The following is a 16,728-nucleotide window of genomic DNA, read 5'->3' on the forward strand; positions in this document are numbered from 1 at the left end:
GCCTCCTGATGCTAAATGCTGCAGGGTTTGGGAGAATTAATAGTAAATTACCAGGAAACTTCCATGACAAACTGTTTTTCCTTGGAAGTCATAATCTCAAACTAACAATATTAAGGATATGGGCAGTCAAAAAAATGAATCAGGCTGAAAATTTAGAGGAGTCCTAAGTGGGTACATCTTCCACTCATGTTGCAAAATATCTTCAACCAATGTTACTCACAAGTAGGAGATTATATATGGAGTGCAAGTAAGTAAACAACAACAACTATGCAGAACATGTGTACAACTCCTCTGAATCAATTAAAAGAAAAAATAAAATCAAAGAAATAGACAAAATATCACCGAAGGGGAAAGTTAAATAGGACATAATTGAATTAAAAGATAATCAAGATCATTACAATTTAGGGTAATACAAATTGAAAATTAAATGTGGTAATTTCACATCCCACAAAGAGACACAGTTAAAAATTCTGACAAAACTATATTTATCAGGAACCCATACAGTTCTGAAAGAGTACAAATCACCACATCCACTTTGGAGAGCAGTTTGTCATTTCCTGGTAAAGATGTGGTTACCTTAACATGCAGAAATTCAACTCCTAAAGTGATTTTATCAAACTTCCATTCCGAACCTGTTAGTGGCCTGTAAAATCAGCTATTCTCTGAAGGGATTGAGCACTAACATCACAGGGAGTAAGGTTAGGTATTGTTTCGTGAAGCATTTTTATTTTTGTATTTGTGTGTGTCCAGGTGTGTATACACATGTGTGCTGGGATTGTGATAAGAAATGTTTTACTTCCTGAAGGTCATTTTTCAATGATTTAGCAATATTGCACTAAAGTAACAGTTAACCAACTGTAGCTCCAGTCCAGGCCAAACCCAGCCTGGGGACTGTTCTTGTAGGGCTCAGGAGCTGAGGATGTATCTTATATTTGTAAATGGTTGTAAAAATCAATTAAACATACAAACGAAACAAAGAAGAATACACAATAGAAACAATGCATGACCCTCAAAGACTAACAAACCCATATCTGGAGTATGTGTCTATTCCAGTTAGAACAAATTGCTCTGCCTTCCATGATGGAAATAGTCCAGTGTAATCAACCTACCACCAAGTGTCAGGCTGATTAACTTAAGGAATGGTGCCATATCGGGGGCTGAGTGTGATCTCTGCTGCTGGCAGATCTGGCACTCATCAGTGGTTGGAGCCAAGTTGGCCTTGGTGAGTGGAAGTTCATGTTGCTGAGCCCATGCATGACCTCCATCCCTACCACCATGACCACTTTGTTCATGAGCCCATTGTTCATGAGCCCTCAGGAGTGGCTGAGGAAAGATGACTTGGATCCACAGAACAGGTCATCATATCCACTTGATTATTAAAACCTTCCCCTGCTGAAGTCGCCCCTCTGGTGAGCATTCACATGGGACACAGATATCTTCATGTTCTTTGCCCCCAGAAAGGTCTATCCACATGCCTCTTCCCCGGACCTTTTTGTCACCAATTTCCCAGTCATGCTTCTTCCAAGTCCCTGAGCATCCAGCCAAACCATTAGAAACATAGTTGATTTCACATGTAGTGAAATTCTACTTAAGAATGAAAAGGAATGAAATACATCATCTTAGAAATAAAAGATGAGAAGAAAAAGCAAGTTGCAGAAAAATATGTTCAGAGTAAGACTATGTAAAGGTCAAAAGCATGAGGAAGTAAAGAATACATTATTTGGAGTTACAAACATTTAGCAGAATTGAAAACAAAAGTAAGAGATTGATAAATACAATCCAGAATAGTAGTTAATTTTGTAGGGGTCAAATAGGGAGTGGAATGGGAGATAAGCATATATAAGATTTAAAAATCATGATAGAGATTACACATACTTCAAAAATTTTATTTTGGCTTTATTCATTATTCAATAAAAAGAGATTTTAATGAGCAACGTTAAAATTATAAGTATGGAAATATTTTAAATAAAGTAACTAAAATTGGAAGGAGAAGGAAGAAAGGGGTTACCCACACACGCAGACTAACCCTTTAAATCACTAAATTAAGAAATGAGGAAATAAAAATTTCTTTGAGATCTATCAGGAATTTCTATAATCAAAAGCAGAAGTAGTTAAAAGTAGCTATCACTGAGGTATTCGATGGGGGACAGGTAAGATTTGAAGGGATATTTTCTTTTCATTTTGTATTTTTCTATTATTTTGAAGCATCTTATTTATCACTTTAAATAAAAAATGAATATATACATATATATGGTTGTATGTATGCATGTATGTATTGGTTTTAGAATTTTAAAAGTGATAGAAAACCTACTCTCAGCATGTGTTGAGATGCTACGTGCACTTACTTTGGATATTGAATATTAATATTAAATCTTTAAAACCATGGTAACTGAATCTTCGTCTGATAAAAGTCCCCAGCAGGTGAAGTTTGTTCCTTGTCTCTACCCTACACCTCTTGGACTACTTTCTATTTTTCCAGCAGGAACACCCATCTTCCTGCATGCATATCCTTTCCAACTCCCCAGCTCTTCAGGACTGAAAGTCACAATCCTTTAAGGCACATTCAATTGAGACTTCATCTGCTTGGGTCTCCAGGCTATACTCTTACCCAAAAGTAAACTCTCTCTCCTTCAAGTCCCTTTCCACCTCCTTTTGATGTTTCCTTTTCTCTCTAAAAAAAAAATGGCCATTCATGTAAATTTATCTTAAAAAAATCAAGATTTATGGAAATGTTTCATCTTCATGATTAGATGACAGACTGCTTGAAAACTAATTAATATTTGAATAACCTATTCACCTCGCACTGTGTGCTTCACATCAGGAAACTGGAAGTTTTGCACAGTGAGTTCTTTGGGGAGGTAATCTACTTGAGAGAGTTTAACCAAACATTATTTTGAAAGCCATAGCTAAATAAAAATACAGCATATAAACATAATATTCACATACACACAGACACGCATATACACATATATGTGTTTAAACATGAGTGTATATATATACACACACACACACACACACATATATACATAAGTGTTTGTGTGGGTAAAATGGGGTGTGCATTAAGAAGAATACTTCCATGGGTAGATGCTATTTAACAACTGTTTTTCTACAAGGAACATCCAGGAAGAATGAAGATAAATGTCACTTGCACAAGACTATTTGAGTCCCTTCCCTGAATGAGGAATCAGGCTGCTGTAAGGCTTTTCCTTAGAGAAATACCTAGTTCATGATTATATTTATAATATTTACATCAGAGTGGAAAAATGCCTCAGTTACCTCTCTTCACAATTATTTTAGGGTACTGTCCTATCATTTCAAGGAAAAGTGCCTATATATGGAGGGAAATTTTTGGTCAGTAAAAGAAAATGCAGTACTGACCACCTTTACAAGCAAGAAAAATCAGATTGAATCTTTCAAAACACACCCAGATACCAATACTGCAATATCTTTTCTAAGAAATCATAAAAAAACTTCCTTTAATCCCACATCCCTCTCCACCTTTCCGGTTCTCTCTTGCCTCAGTGCAGTGCAGGCGTCCTCTTCACACAGCTGCCCTGGGTTTTTTCAGCTGCTTCTCTCTTCCATCCTTCCAGGACTAAAGGAGATTATAGCTTGTTCTGTCTTGAGGTACTAGATAACTTATCCAGCCTTCATAAATATCCTACTATAAATCTTTCCTGAAATGCCCTCAAGTTACCCACGTTCTGCATGGAATTTATTTCCTGCAAGGACCTTGACTGATGATTTATGTTGGTGCTGAAGTTAATTCATTTTCAGCATTACATAATACTCCTATTGTATTTAAACACTAAATTTATCCATCGAACTGTTTATATACATTTTATTTTCCTTTTTAATTCTCCTATTGTAAAAATTGCTGGTATAATTATTCTTATATGTATTTTCCTACACATGTGCAAGGATTTCTTTAAAGTGAATATCTGGTAGTATAATTGCTGGGTTTAGGATATATATCTTTCTCTTTCAAGACTGTGTCAAAATACCTTTCAAAATTGTATCTATTTACAATTCCACCAGCAGTGTAATAGGCTTCGCATTTCTCTACAAAGTTGCCAATACTGATAACAGAAGAGTTTAACTCCTGGCAAACGTTTGGATGTGAACTGGTATCTCATGTTTTTAATTTGCATATCTTTGTTTTACGAATGCAGTTGAGCATTTTGAATGCATATATTCACTGTTTTGAGTTTCATATACTAAGAATTGTCCATAATATTCTTTGCCTTCTTTCCTTTTGGATTGCTTGCCTTTTACAAAATTAATTTGTTCTAGATAGAAACCACTTTTTACTTATATGTATAGCAAATACCTCCTAGTTTTTGGCTTGCCTTTTTATTCCCATCATGGTATCTTTTCATGAACAGAAATTCTTAATTTTAACATAATTAAATATACCAATGATTTTATGGATTGCATTTTGGGGGATTATTTACAATACCCTGCCTACCTAGTCCATTAGAAAATTTCCCTATATTTTCTTCTAAATTTTTATAGATTTGTCTTTTATTTGACTATCTTAAATTATCTGTAAATTATTATTTTTAGATGTATAATCCAATAATCCATCTATTAAAATAATCTTCAACATGTTTTAAAAATCCACATACTCTGTTGTACCAGCCAACTTGTCTATGATTTTTAACAGCTCATAATAAATTGTAGGAATAAACAAAACTTTTTCTTTTACAGAGTTGTGTTTTGGCATTTCAGTCTTTAATACATCTTAGAATCAGCTTATCAAGTTTCACAAAAACCTTGAATGTCTTTGGCTTGGACATTTATTGAATCTTGGGTCAATTTTGGATGAATTGATATTTTTATAAGATTGAGTCCATCTATCAACAGGTTATGCCTCTTCATTTAATTAGGACTTCTTTAACACCATTTACGAAGATTTTATAAGTTTCTACATTGCATAAATCTCAAATATATTTTGTTAGAGCTATTCCTAGGCTACTTACCTTTTTAAAATATCTTCATTAGAGAACAGTCAGGGATAAATTACAGGATTCCCAAATACCAGTCCACGACAAACACATTGCTTTGGTGTGGAACATTTGTTATAACTGATGAAAGCATATTTTTATAATTTTACTATTAGTAAAGTCCATGGTTTAACTTAGGGGTACTGTTTTTGTAATGTAATTCTATAGATATTTTTAAAAATATTCTCTTACTATATATACAATCTAATATTTTACCTTTTAATCACATCAAATACATACTTGGGTGCTGTTAATTGCATTCATAATGTTTGGGCTACCATCATCACCATCGATAATCAAAATATTTCCATCATTTCAAATAGGAACACTGTTTATTTTAAGCCTTAATTTTCCATTCTCTAAAACTATCATGTCCCCTGGTAACCCATACTCTAGATTCTGACTCTATGAGTTGGCTTATTTAAATTGTCTCAGACCAGTGAGGTCATATAATATTTGTCCTTTTGTGTCTGACTTATTTCACCCAACATGCTGTCTTCAAGGTTCATCCATGTTTCCACATGTATCAGGACTTCATTCCTTTTTTATAGCTGAATAATTTTCCAGTGAGTGTATATACTACATTTTATTTATTCATTTATCGGTGGATGGGCATTTGGGTTGCCTATAACTTTTGACAATTGTGAATAATGTCACTATGAATGTTTGTATGGATATATCCGTTTGAGTCCCCACTTCAGTTCTTTGGGGTAAATATCTGGTAGTGGGATTACTGGGTCATATACTTCTATACTTAGCTTTCTGAGGAACCACCAAACTGTTTTCCACAGTGGGTGCACCATTTTACGTTGCCACTAGGAATGAGTGAATGTTCCTATTTCTCTGAATCCTCTCTAATCTTTACTATTTTCTGTTTTTGTCATAGCAGCCATTCTAATGGGTGTAAAATGGTATCTATTGAGATTTTGACTTGCATTTCCCTGATTGCTAGTGATGTTGAACATCTTTTCATGTCCTTTCTGGACATTTGTATACCTTCTTTGAAGAGATGTCTTTTTAAGTCTTTGGTCTATTTTTAATTTATTTGTTTTTGTCTGTTTGTTGCAAAAATGAAGTATTTCTTTATATGCAATTGATATGATTCCTTTATTGGATATGTGTTTTCCAAATATTTTATCTGATTGTAATGTTCGTCTTTTTATTTTCATGATAAAGTTCTTTGAGGAACAATAGCTTGTTATTTTGATTAAGTTCCATTTATTTATTTTTTCCTTTTGTTGTTTGTGCTTTGGATGTAAAGTCTAAAAAATCATCACCTAAAACAAGGTCTTGAGATGCTTCCCTGTGTTTTCTTCTATGAGTTTGATAGTTCTATCTCTTATGTGTAGGCCTTTGATCCAATTTGAGTGGATTTTTGTATATAGTGTAAGGTAGAGGCCCTCCTTTTTTTTTTTTTTTTTACAAATGGCAATCCAATTTTCCCAGCACCATTTGTTAAAGGGACTGTTCTTTCCCAATTGAGTGGTTGTTGCAAATTGTCAAAACTGAGTTAACCATAAATGTCAGGGTTGATTTCTGAGCTCTCAATTGTATTACAATGATCTACAGTCTATGCTTGTGTCAGTACTATGCTGTTTTTACCAACATGCTTTTATTTAGAACTGTGAGTCTTCCAACTTCATTCTTCTTTTTCAAGAGGTTATTGACTATTCAGTTCCCCTTTCCCTCCATATAAATTTGATGATTTGCTTTTCCACCTCTGTAGAAAATTGCTGGAATTTTGCTTGGGATTGTATTAAATGTATACATTCCTTGTGGTAGTAGTGGAATCTTAACAAAGCACAGTCTTCCAATCAATAGTCTTGGAATGCCCTTCCATTTATTTATGTCTTCTTTGATTTCTTTTAGCAGCATTTGTAGTTTTCTGTGCACAAGGATTGTACATCCTTGGTTAGATTTATTGCTAGATATTTTTAGTTGCTATTGTGAATGGAATTATTTTTCTTGATTTCTTCTTCCAATTGTTCATTGCTTGTGTATAGAAGCTCTATTGATTTTGGGGTGTTGAGCTTATACCCCACCATTTTGCTGAATCCATTTCTTAGCTCTCAGAGCTTTATTGTGAATTTTTCAGGATTTTTCTGTACATAGGATCATACCATTTGCAAATAAGAATGCTTCACTTCTTCCTTCCCAAGTTGTCTGTCTTTTTATTTTTCTTGCCTAATTGCTCTGGCAAAAACTTCCACTACAATGCTGAATAACAGTTGTGACAGTGGGCATCCTTGTCTTGTTCCTATAATAGAGGGAAAGCTTTCAGTCTTTGACTATTAAGTAGGAGGTTGGTTGTAAGCTTTTCATATATGCCCTTTACATGTTGAGGAAGTTTCTTTCTATTCCTTGAGTTGTGATTTTTTTTTTGTGAAGAAAGGGAGCTGTATTTTGTCAAATGCCTTTTCTGAATTGAGATGATCTTTTTTTTTCTTTTAATCTATTAATGTGGTCTAATACATTAACTGATTTTTGTATGTTGAAACAACCTTGCCTACTGAGGATAAATCCTCCTTTATCATTGTGTATAATTCTTTTAATATACTGTTGGATTTGGTTTGCAATTATTTTGCTGAGGATTTTTGTACCGATACTCATAAGAGATACTGGTCTGTAATTTTCTTTCCTTGTGCTATCTTCCTCTTTTACTTTTCTTTCTTTCTTTTTTTTTTTTAACATAGGCAGGCACCGGGAATTGAACCCGGGTCCTCTGGCATCGCAGGCAAGCATTCCTGCCTGCTGAGCCACCTTGGCCCGCCCTTCCTCTGGCTTTTGTATGAGGGTGATGTTGGCCTCCTAGAATGAGTTAGGGAATATTCCCTCATCTCCAATTTTTTGTAAAGGGTTGAGCAGAATTGGACTTAAATCCTCTTGGAATGGTTGGTAGAATTCTCCTGTGAAGCCATTTGTTCCTGGGATTATCTTTGCTGGGACGTTTTTCATGACAGAATCAATCTCTTTAATAGTAATTGGTTTACTGGACTCTTCTTTTTCTTTTTGAAACAATGTAGGTAGCTTGTGCATTTCTAAGAATTTGTCTTTTTCAATAGACAGAAAATAGTTTATCTATTTTAATGGATTCAGTTGTTCATATTATCCCCTTTCTAATTTGCTAGCTGCCAGAAAGCAACACACTAGAGATGGACTGGCTTTCAGTAAAAGGAAATTTATTTAGTTAACATATAGTTCCTCAGATGAAAGGCAGCTAAGTTTCAACTGAGGTTCTTTCTTACATGGGAAGCCACAGGTGATCTCTGCTGGCCTTCTCTTCAGGCCTCTGGGTTCCAACAACTTTCCCTGGGGTGATTCCTTTCTGCATCTCCAAAGGCCTGGGCTGAGCAGCAAGCCCTGAGATGAAGTATGCTGAGCTGCTTGGACTGTGCTACATTGAGCTCTCTCATTTAAGCACCAGCCAGTTAAATATTGTTCATTGCAGCAGGCATGCCTCTTGGCTGATTGCAAATATAATCAGGAACAGCTGAGGCTCACATGCCATTGGCTCATATCCACAGCATAGAGCTAGGCACCTTCTCCTATCCAAGTTGACTACATATTCACCCCTTGTCAACTTGGCAACTACATGCATCACCTTAAACAATATTAAAGTGCAAAATAGTGTCTTCTGGCTGTGGACCTTTGAATCTGAAAACAAGTTATCTGGTGTCAATATGTAAAGGAGGGACAGTCATAGGATCCATAGGGAGAAATTGGAAGAAAAGCCTGCAGGGCAAACACCATTGGCTTTCAAAGTCTGAAAGTCATTTATCCTTCAGCTTTAGAAAGTGGCAGTCCCACCCTTTCCAAGGGCCTATGCAGTGGCCCACCTCTTTCCAAATCAACCTTGGGGACATTGAGAAGACCACCTTTTTCCCAGTTCCACCCTTTCAAGGCATTGGGGCCACACCTGGGCTCTGCCATTTCTGGACACATGCTCAATCCATCCATGTGGTGGCAGCCAGGCTCTTCTGAGTACCCAAGAAGTGTGCTGTACCTTTTCCAAGGTCTGAGGCGGCACAACTCTTCTACTGCAATGAGGTGGGAGACTCATTCTCCATGTATATGGGTGGGTCTACTCTCCCGGCTGAGGTTTCTTGGCTTCAGAACCAAGCTTCCATGGTTCTCACTCTGCAAACTCCAATTTGTCCCTTTTGTGTCTCCCTTTGTCCAGATTGGCAGTGGTTCTGTTTACACCAACAGTCTCTTTAAGCTCTCCAGGATTTCTCCATTATCCTCTTCTCAGTTCCTCCAAAATCTTCCCCTTATCCATCCAAAAAACCATTCCAACATATCTGGTATTTGCAAACCACAGCAGCACCCCACTTCTTAGGTACCAAATCTGTTCTAGTTTGCTAACTGCCAGAATGCAACACACCAAAGATGGATTGGCTTTAAATCAGAGGGGATTTATTTAGTTAACATACAATTCTTCAGAGGAAAGGCAGCTAACTTTCAATTGAGGTTCTTTCTTATGTGGGAAGGCACAGGTCAATCTCTGCTGGACTTCTCTCCAGGCCTCTGGGTCCCAAAAACTTTCCCCAGGGTGATTCTTTTCTGTATCTCCAAAGACCTGGGCTGAGCTGTGAGTGCCGAGATGAGGTATGCTGAGCTGCTTGGGCTATATGCTACGTTAAGCTGTCTCATTTAAGCACCAGCCAATTAAATCAAACAACATTCATTGAGGCAGGCCTGCCTCCTAGCCGACTGCAGATGTAATCAGAAACAGATGAGGCTCACCTGCCATTGGCTCATGTCTGCAGCAGTAGAACTAGGCACTTTCACCTGGCCAAGTTGACACCTGAACCTAACTACCCCATCCCCTTATAGTCAGTAGTAACCTTCCCCTTTCTCATTTCTGATTTTCATTATTTCTGTCTTCTCTCTTTTATGTATCAGTCTGGGGAAAGATTTCTCAATTTTGTTGAACTTTTTGAAAAAGTAACATTTGGTTTTATTGATTCTTCTCTTTTTAATTTTCTATTTCATTTATCTCTGCTCTAATTTTTATTATTTTTTTCTGCTTGCTTTAGGTTTATTTTACTTTTCTTTTTCTAGTTCTTTCAGTTTTGAAGTTAGAACTCTGATTTCAAATTTTTCTTCTTCTTTTTTTTAATGTAAGCATTTAATATTATAAATTTCCCTCTCGGCACTGCCTTTGTGTATTCCACAAGATATGGTATGTTGTATTTTCATTTTCACTTCCCTCAAGCTGTTTCCTAATTTTGTTTCACTTCTTCCTTTCCAAGATGTATGTCTTTTTAAATTTTTCTTGCCTAATTGCTCTGGCAAAATCTTTGTCTTTAACCCATTGGTTGTTTAATATGTTGTTTAATTTCCATATATTTGTGAATTTTCCCTTTCTCCCTTTGTTATTGCATTCAAGCTCCATTCTGTTGTAGACAGAGAATGTACATAGTATGATTTCAATACTTTTTAATTTATTAAGACTTGTTTTGTGCCTGAACATATGGTCCATCCTGGAGAGTGATCCATGTGCACTCAAAAAGAACGATACTCTGATGTTGTTGGGTGCCATGCTGTATAAATGTCTATTAGGTCTAGTTGATTTAAATATCATTCAATCACCAAACTTCCTTATTGATCTTCTGACTAAATGTTCTATCCATTAATGAGAATGGTGTTCTAAAGTCTCCTACTATTAATATCGAATCATCAATTTCTCCCTTTAAATCTGTCAATATTAGCTTCATACATTTTGTGACTCTGCTCTAAGGTGCATTTATATTTAAAATTGTTACATCCTCCTATGTAATTGTCCCCTTTATCAGTATGTAATGACCACCTTCTTCCCTCATACATGTTTTGATTTAAGTCTAGTTTATCTGATATTAGTATAGCCACCCAAGCTCTCTTTTAGTTACTATTTGCATGGTACATATTTTTCCATCCTTTCATTGTCAACCTACTTGTTTCTTGACGTTAAGGTGAGTCTCTTGCAGATAGTATACACTTGGGATGTGCTTTTTAAATCTGTTTTTCCAATCTCTGCTTTTTTACTGGAGAGTTTAATACATTTACATTTAAAATTATTACTGATATTGCAAGTCTCTCTGCTGCCATTTTGTTATTTAACCTTTGTAAGTCTTATTTTTTTGTCCCACACTTCTGTTACAGGCTACTGTTTATTTATTTGCCTTCTTGGGTTGTGTTGGATTGAATAACTTCTTATATCTACCTGGATGTATTTTTCATCTGTTTTCCTAGTGATTACCATAGTGTTAAAATTTAATATAGTAAATACATAACAATAATATTTGGTTTGATACCAACTTAACATTAATAGTACACATATGTACTTTTCTTATACCCCTCTGTTCTGCAACATTTTTTGTACTTGTTACCTCTTGTCATGGTCGGGTTCATGTGTCAACTTGCCCAAGTGGTGGTACCTGTTTGTCTGGTTGGGCAAGTGCTGGTCTGTCTTTTGCTATAAGGACATTTCAGAGAATTAAATCATGATCACATTGGCTGCATCCACAGATGATTCCATTTGTAATCAGCCAAGGGGAGTGTCTTCTGCAATAAGTGATGTTTAACTGAATCACTTGAATCCTTTTAAGGAGAATTCAGAATAGACAGGCTCTCTTCCTGGCTTCAGCAGGCGAGCCTCTTCTGTGGAGTTCAACTAGACCCTCCATCAGAATCGTCAGCTTCACAGCCTGCCCTATGGGTTTTGAACTCTGTGTTCCCATGTTTATGTGAGACATGTTTATACATTTTATGTTCATGAATATTTCCTGTTGATTCTGTTTCTCTGGAGAACCCTAACTAATACAACTTGGTACCAGGAGTGGTTCTTAAAAAACAGAATCTTAGAATTTTTTTTATGAATGGTTTTCTACTCTGACTGGACTCAAAGGCACAAAAGACTCTGATTCCCATGATCAAAATGATACTGCCAATCCATGGAGTGAGTTGGTAAAAGAGATAGTTAAAATATCACCATTCGATTCTCTTAATGATTCGCTTGTATGAAGCCAAGCTCTGGAAGAGAATGTTTTGACACCGTTACAGAGTTTTATGGAAATAAGAAGTATAGAGATGTTGGCTGGTTGTTGTTAGATACATTGGCTTCATTAAGGAGTGAAAGGGATAGGCTTAAGGCTTCAAACAAGAAGCTTAAGTGCCATCTGACAGATGTAGAAGTTTCTATGAGTATCCTGAATGAAAATCTTATTTTCTGTAGCCATAGACTTGAGATCTCTGAAAATCAGAATCAGAATCTTATTGTTATAGTAGCAACTTTATAATGTGAACTGAAATCTCAATGTTGCATGGTGTCTACCATTAAAGTGAGGGCATTGATTGGAAAGGAGTGGGACCCTGAAAAATGGGATGGTGACATATGGATTGATAATGATGTCAGGGGTGAAGTTGAAACCCTAGGTCATTCTGAGTTTTCTCTAGATAACCCTGTAAAAGTCTGCCCTGAAGACATAGCCATCCTACCTCCAGCATGCCTTGAGGAATTGGCCACCCAAACTCCTCCTGAAGGAATTAACCCTAGAGTGATTAATCATGTTTCACCAGATGAAACTGTAGAGATTCTGCATTCAATGTTATAACTCAAGGGGATAGAGAAGGTATTAACAGTTTGTTTGGATGGTTGGTTGAAACATGGATTAAAGGTGGCCAACATCTGAGGTTGAAATGCCAGAACTGCCCTGGTATAATGTAGATGAGGGGATCCAGAGGCTTAGAGAGATTGGGTTGTTAGAGTGGATTTATCATGCAAAGCCTGCTCTTACACCCCAGGAATGTCTGGAGGATGCACCTTTTACCAGAACTGTGAGAAATAAATTTGTCAGATTAGCACCATCATCCCTGAAGAGCTCTGTAGTTGCACTTCTCTGTAGGTCAGATATTACTGTAGGAACTGCTGTCACTAAGCTGAAATCCTTAAATACAATGGAGTTAGCAGAAGCCAGGTGGCAATACTTAATTGCCAAAGACAGGGTAGATGTGGCTATTATAATAGACAGAAAACTCAAAACAAGAGTCAAATGTTATGACTTGCAGAGATTTGTGGCAATGGCTAGTAAATCATGGGGTACCTAGAAATACAGTAGAAGGGCAGTGGACTAACTTCTTGTTTGAGCTGTATAAACAAAAGTGTTTTAGGTCAAGTAAACAGAAGTCTAATCTGAATTACAAAAATGCAGAGTCATGACCCCTTAATCAATTTCCAGATTTGAAACAGTTTAAAGACCCAGAGCCTCTTGAATGAAGGGGAGGCCAGGTCCCTTTGGGGGAGAACCCTGTTACACTGCCACAAATTTATACTGTTAATCTTCCTCCAAGCCTTCCCCAAGGAGATCGACAAGACTTTTACCAGGGTAACTATGCATTGGGGAAAAGGAGATGATCAGATATATTGGGGATTATTAGACACTGGTTCAGAAGTGACATTAATTCCAGGGACCAAAAACGTAACTATGGTCCACTAGTCAGAGTGGGGGCTTATAGAGGCCAAGTGATCAATGGAGTTTTAGCTCAGGCCAATCTCACAGTGGGTCCAATGGGACCCTGGACTCATTCTGTAGTGATTTCCCCAGTTTCAGAATGTATAATTGGTATAGACATATTGAGCAAATGGCAGAATCCTCACATTGGCTCTCTAACTTGTGCACTATTATAGTGGGAAAGGTCAAGTGGAAGCCACTAGATCTGCTCCTATTGAGCAAAATAGTAAATCAGAAGTAATACCGGATTCCTGGAGGGATTGCAGAGATTGCTGCCACTCTTAAGGACTTGAAGGATGCAGAGGTGGTGATTCCCACCAATTCCCCATTACTCTCCTATTTGGCCTGTGTGGAAAACAGATGGTTCTTGGGGGATTACAGTGGATTATCATAAGCTCAACCAGGTGGTAATTCCAATTGCAGCTGCTGTTCCAGATGTGGCATCATTACTTGAGCAAATCAGTACCTCCCCTGGTACCTGGTATGCAGCTATTGATCTGGCAAATGCTTTTTTCTCAATAGCTATCAGAAGGATCAACAGAAACAGTTTGCTTTCAACTGGCAAGGTCAGCAATATACTTTCACTGTCTTACCACAGGGGTATATCAATTCTCCAGCCCTATGTCACAATCTTGTCCGCAGAGAACTTGTTCGTTTCTCCCTCCCACAAGACACCACACTGGTACATTATATTGATGATATCATGTTGATTGGACCCAGTGAGCAAGAAGTAGCAACTACTCTAGACTTACTGGTGAGGCATTTGTGTGTCAGAGGATGGAAGATAAATCCAAAAAAAATACAGGGACCTTCCACCTCAGTGAAATTTCTAGGTATCCAGTGGTGTGAGGCATGTTGAGATATCCCTTCTAAGATGAAGGATAAGTTGCTGCATCTGGCCCCTCCAGCGACCAAAAAAAAAGGTACAACACCTAGTTGGTCTCTTTGGATTTTGGTGACAACATATTCATCATTTGGGTCTGCTACTCTGGCCCATTTATTGAGAGAACAGAAAAGCTGCTATTTTTGAGTGGGGACCTGAACAAGAGGAGGCTTTGCAACAGGTCCAGGCTGCTGTACAAGCTGCTCTGCCACTTGGGCCATATGATCCAGCAGATCCAATGGTACTGGAAGTGTCAGTAGCAAATAGAGATGCTGTCTGCAGCCTTTGGCAGGCCCCTATAGGAGAATCACAATGCAGACCCTTAGGATTTGGCAGCAAAGCCTTACCATCTGCTGCAGATAACTACTCTCTTTTTGAGAAACAGCTTTTGGCTTGCTAATGGGCCTTAGTAGAGACTGAACGCTTAACCATGGGCCACCAAGTTACCATGAGTCCTGAGGTGCCTAACATGAGTTGGGTGTTGTCTGACACCCCAAGCCATTAGGTTGGGCATGCACAGCAGCACTCTATTGTAAAATGGAAATGGTATGTATGAGATAGGGCCAGAGCAGGTCCTGAAGGCACAAGTAAGTTACATGAGGAAGTGGCCCAAATGCCCATGGTCTCCACTCCTGCCACATTACCATCTCTTTCACAGACCAGAGCTATGGCCTCTTGGGGAGTTCCTTACAGTGAATTGACTGAGGAAGAGAAAACTCGGGCCTGGTTTACAGAGGGTTCAGAACGATATGAAGGTACCACCCGAAAGTGGACATCTGCAGCACTACAACCCCTTTCTGGGGTGTCCTTGAAGGACAGTGGTGAGGGGAAATCCTCCCAGTGGGCAGAACTTTGAGCGGTGCACCTGGTTGTTCATTTTGCTTGGAAGGAGAACTGGTCAGAGGTGCATTTATATATGAGTCATGGGCAGTTGCTAATAATTTGGCTGGATGGTCAGGGACTTGGAAAGACCATAATTGGAAAATTGGTGACAAAGAGGTCTGGGGAAGAAGTATGTGGATAAGCCTTTCTGAGTGAGCTAAAAACATGAAGATATTTGTGTCCCATGTGAATGCACACCAGAGGGTGACTTCAGCAGAGGAAGGTTTTAATAATTAAGTGGATAAGATGACCCATTCTGTGGATACCAGTCAGCCTCTTTCCCCAGCCACTCCTGTCATTGCCCAGTGGGCTCATGAACAAAGTGGTCATGGTGGTAGGGGTGGAAGTTAGGCATGGGCTCAGCAACATGGACCTCCACTTACAAAGGCTGACTTGGCTACAGCCACTGCTGAGTGCCCAATCTGCCAGCAGCAGAGACCCACACTCAGCCCCCTATATGATACCATTCCCCAAGGTGTACAGCCAGCTACGTGGTGGCAGGTTGATTACATTGGACCACTCTCTTCATGAAAGGGGCAGTGATTTGTTCTAACTGGAATAGACACATACTCTGGATATGGGTTTGCTTTCCCTGCACACAATGCTTCTACCATCCATGGGCTTACAGAATGCCTTATCCATCATCATGGTATTCCATATAGCACTGCTTCTGATCAAGGAACACACTTCACAGCAAATGAAGTGTGGGAATGGGCACAGCTCATGGAATTCTCTGGTCTTACCATGTTCCCCATCATCCAGAAGCAGCTGGATTGATAGAATGGTGGAATGGCCTTTTGAAAACTCAATTATGGTGCCAACTAGGTGGAAATATCTTGAAGAGTTGGGGTAATGTTCTCCAGAAAGCTCCATATGCTCTGAATCAGTGTCCACTGCATGGTGCTGTTTCTCCCATAGCCAGCATCCATGGGTCCAGGAACCAGGGGGTGGAAATGGAAGTGGTACCACCCACCATTACCCCTAGTGATCCACTTGGAAAATTTTTCCTTCTTGTCCCTGCAATCCTGAGCTCTGCTGGTCTACAGATTTTAGTTCCAAAAGGGGGAGTGCTTCCATCAGGGGAAACAACAATCATTCCTTTGAACTGGAATCTAAGACTGCTACCTGGTCACTTTGGGCTACTTATGCCCCTGGATCAACAAGCTAAGAAGGGGATTACATTATTGTCTGGCATGATTGACCCTGACTATCAGGGGGAAATAGGACTGCAACTACACAATGGAAGTAAAGAAGAATTTTCTTGGTATATAGGAGATCCCCTAGGGCATCTTTTAGTACTACCATGCCCTGTGATTAAAATCAATGGAAAACTGCAACAACACAATCCAGGCGGGACTACCAGTGTGTCTGAAACTTCAGGAATGAAGATTTGGGTCACCCCACCAGGCAAAGAACCATGGCCAACTGAAGTGCTTGCTGAGGGTAAAGGGAACATGGACTGGGT

This window comes from Tamandua tetradactyla, chromosome 8, assembly GCF_023851605.1.
Source record: "Tamandua tetradactyla isolate mTamTet1 chromosome 8, mTamTet1.pri, whole genome shotgun sequence".
Taxonomy (NCBI): Eukaryota; Metazoa; Chordata; class Mammalia; order Pilosa; family Myrmecophagidae; genus Tamandua; species Tamandua tetradactyla.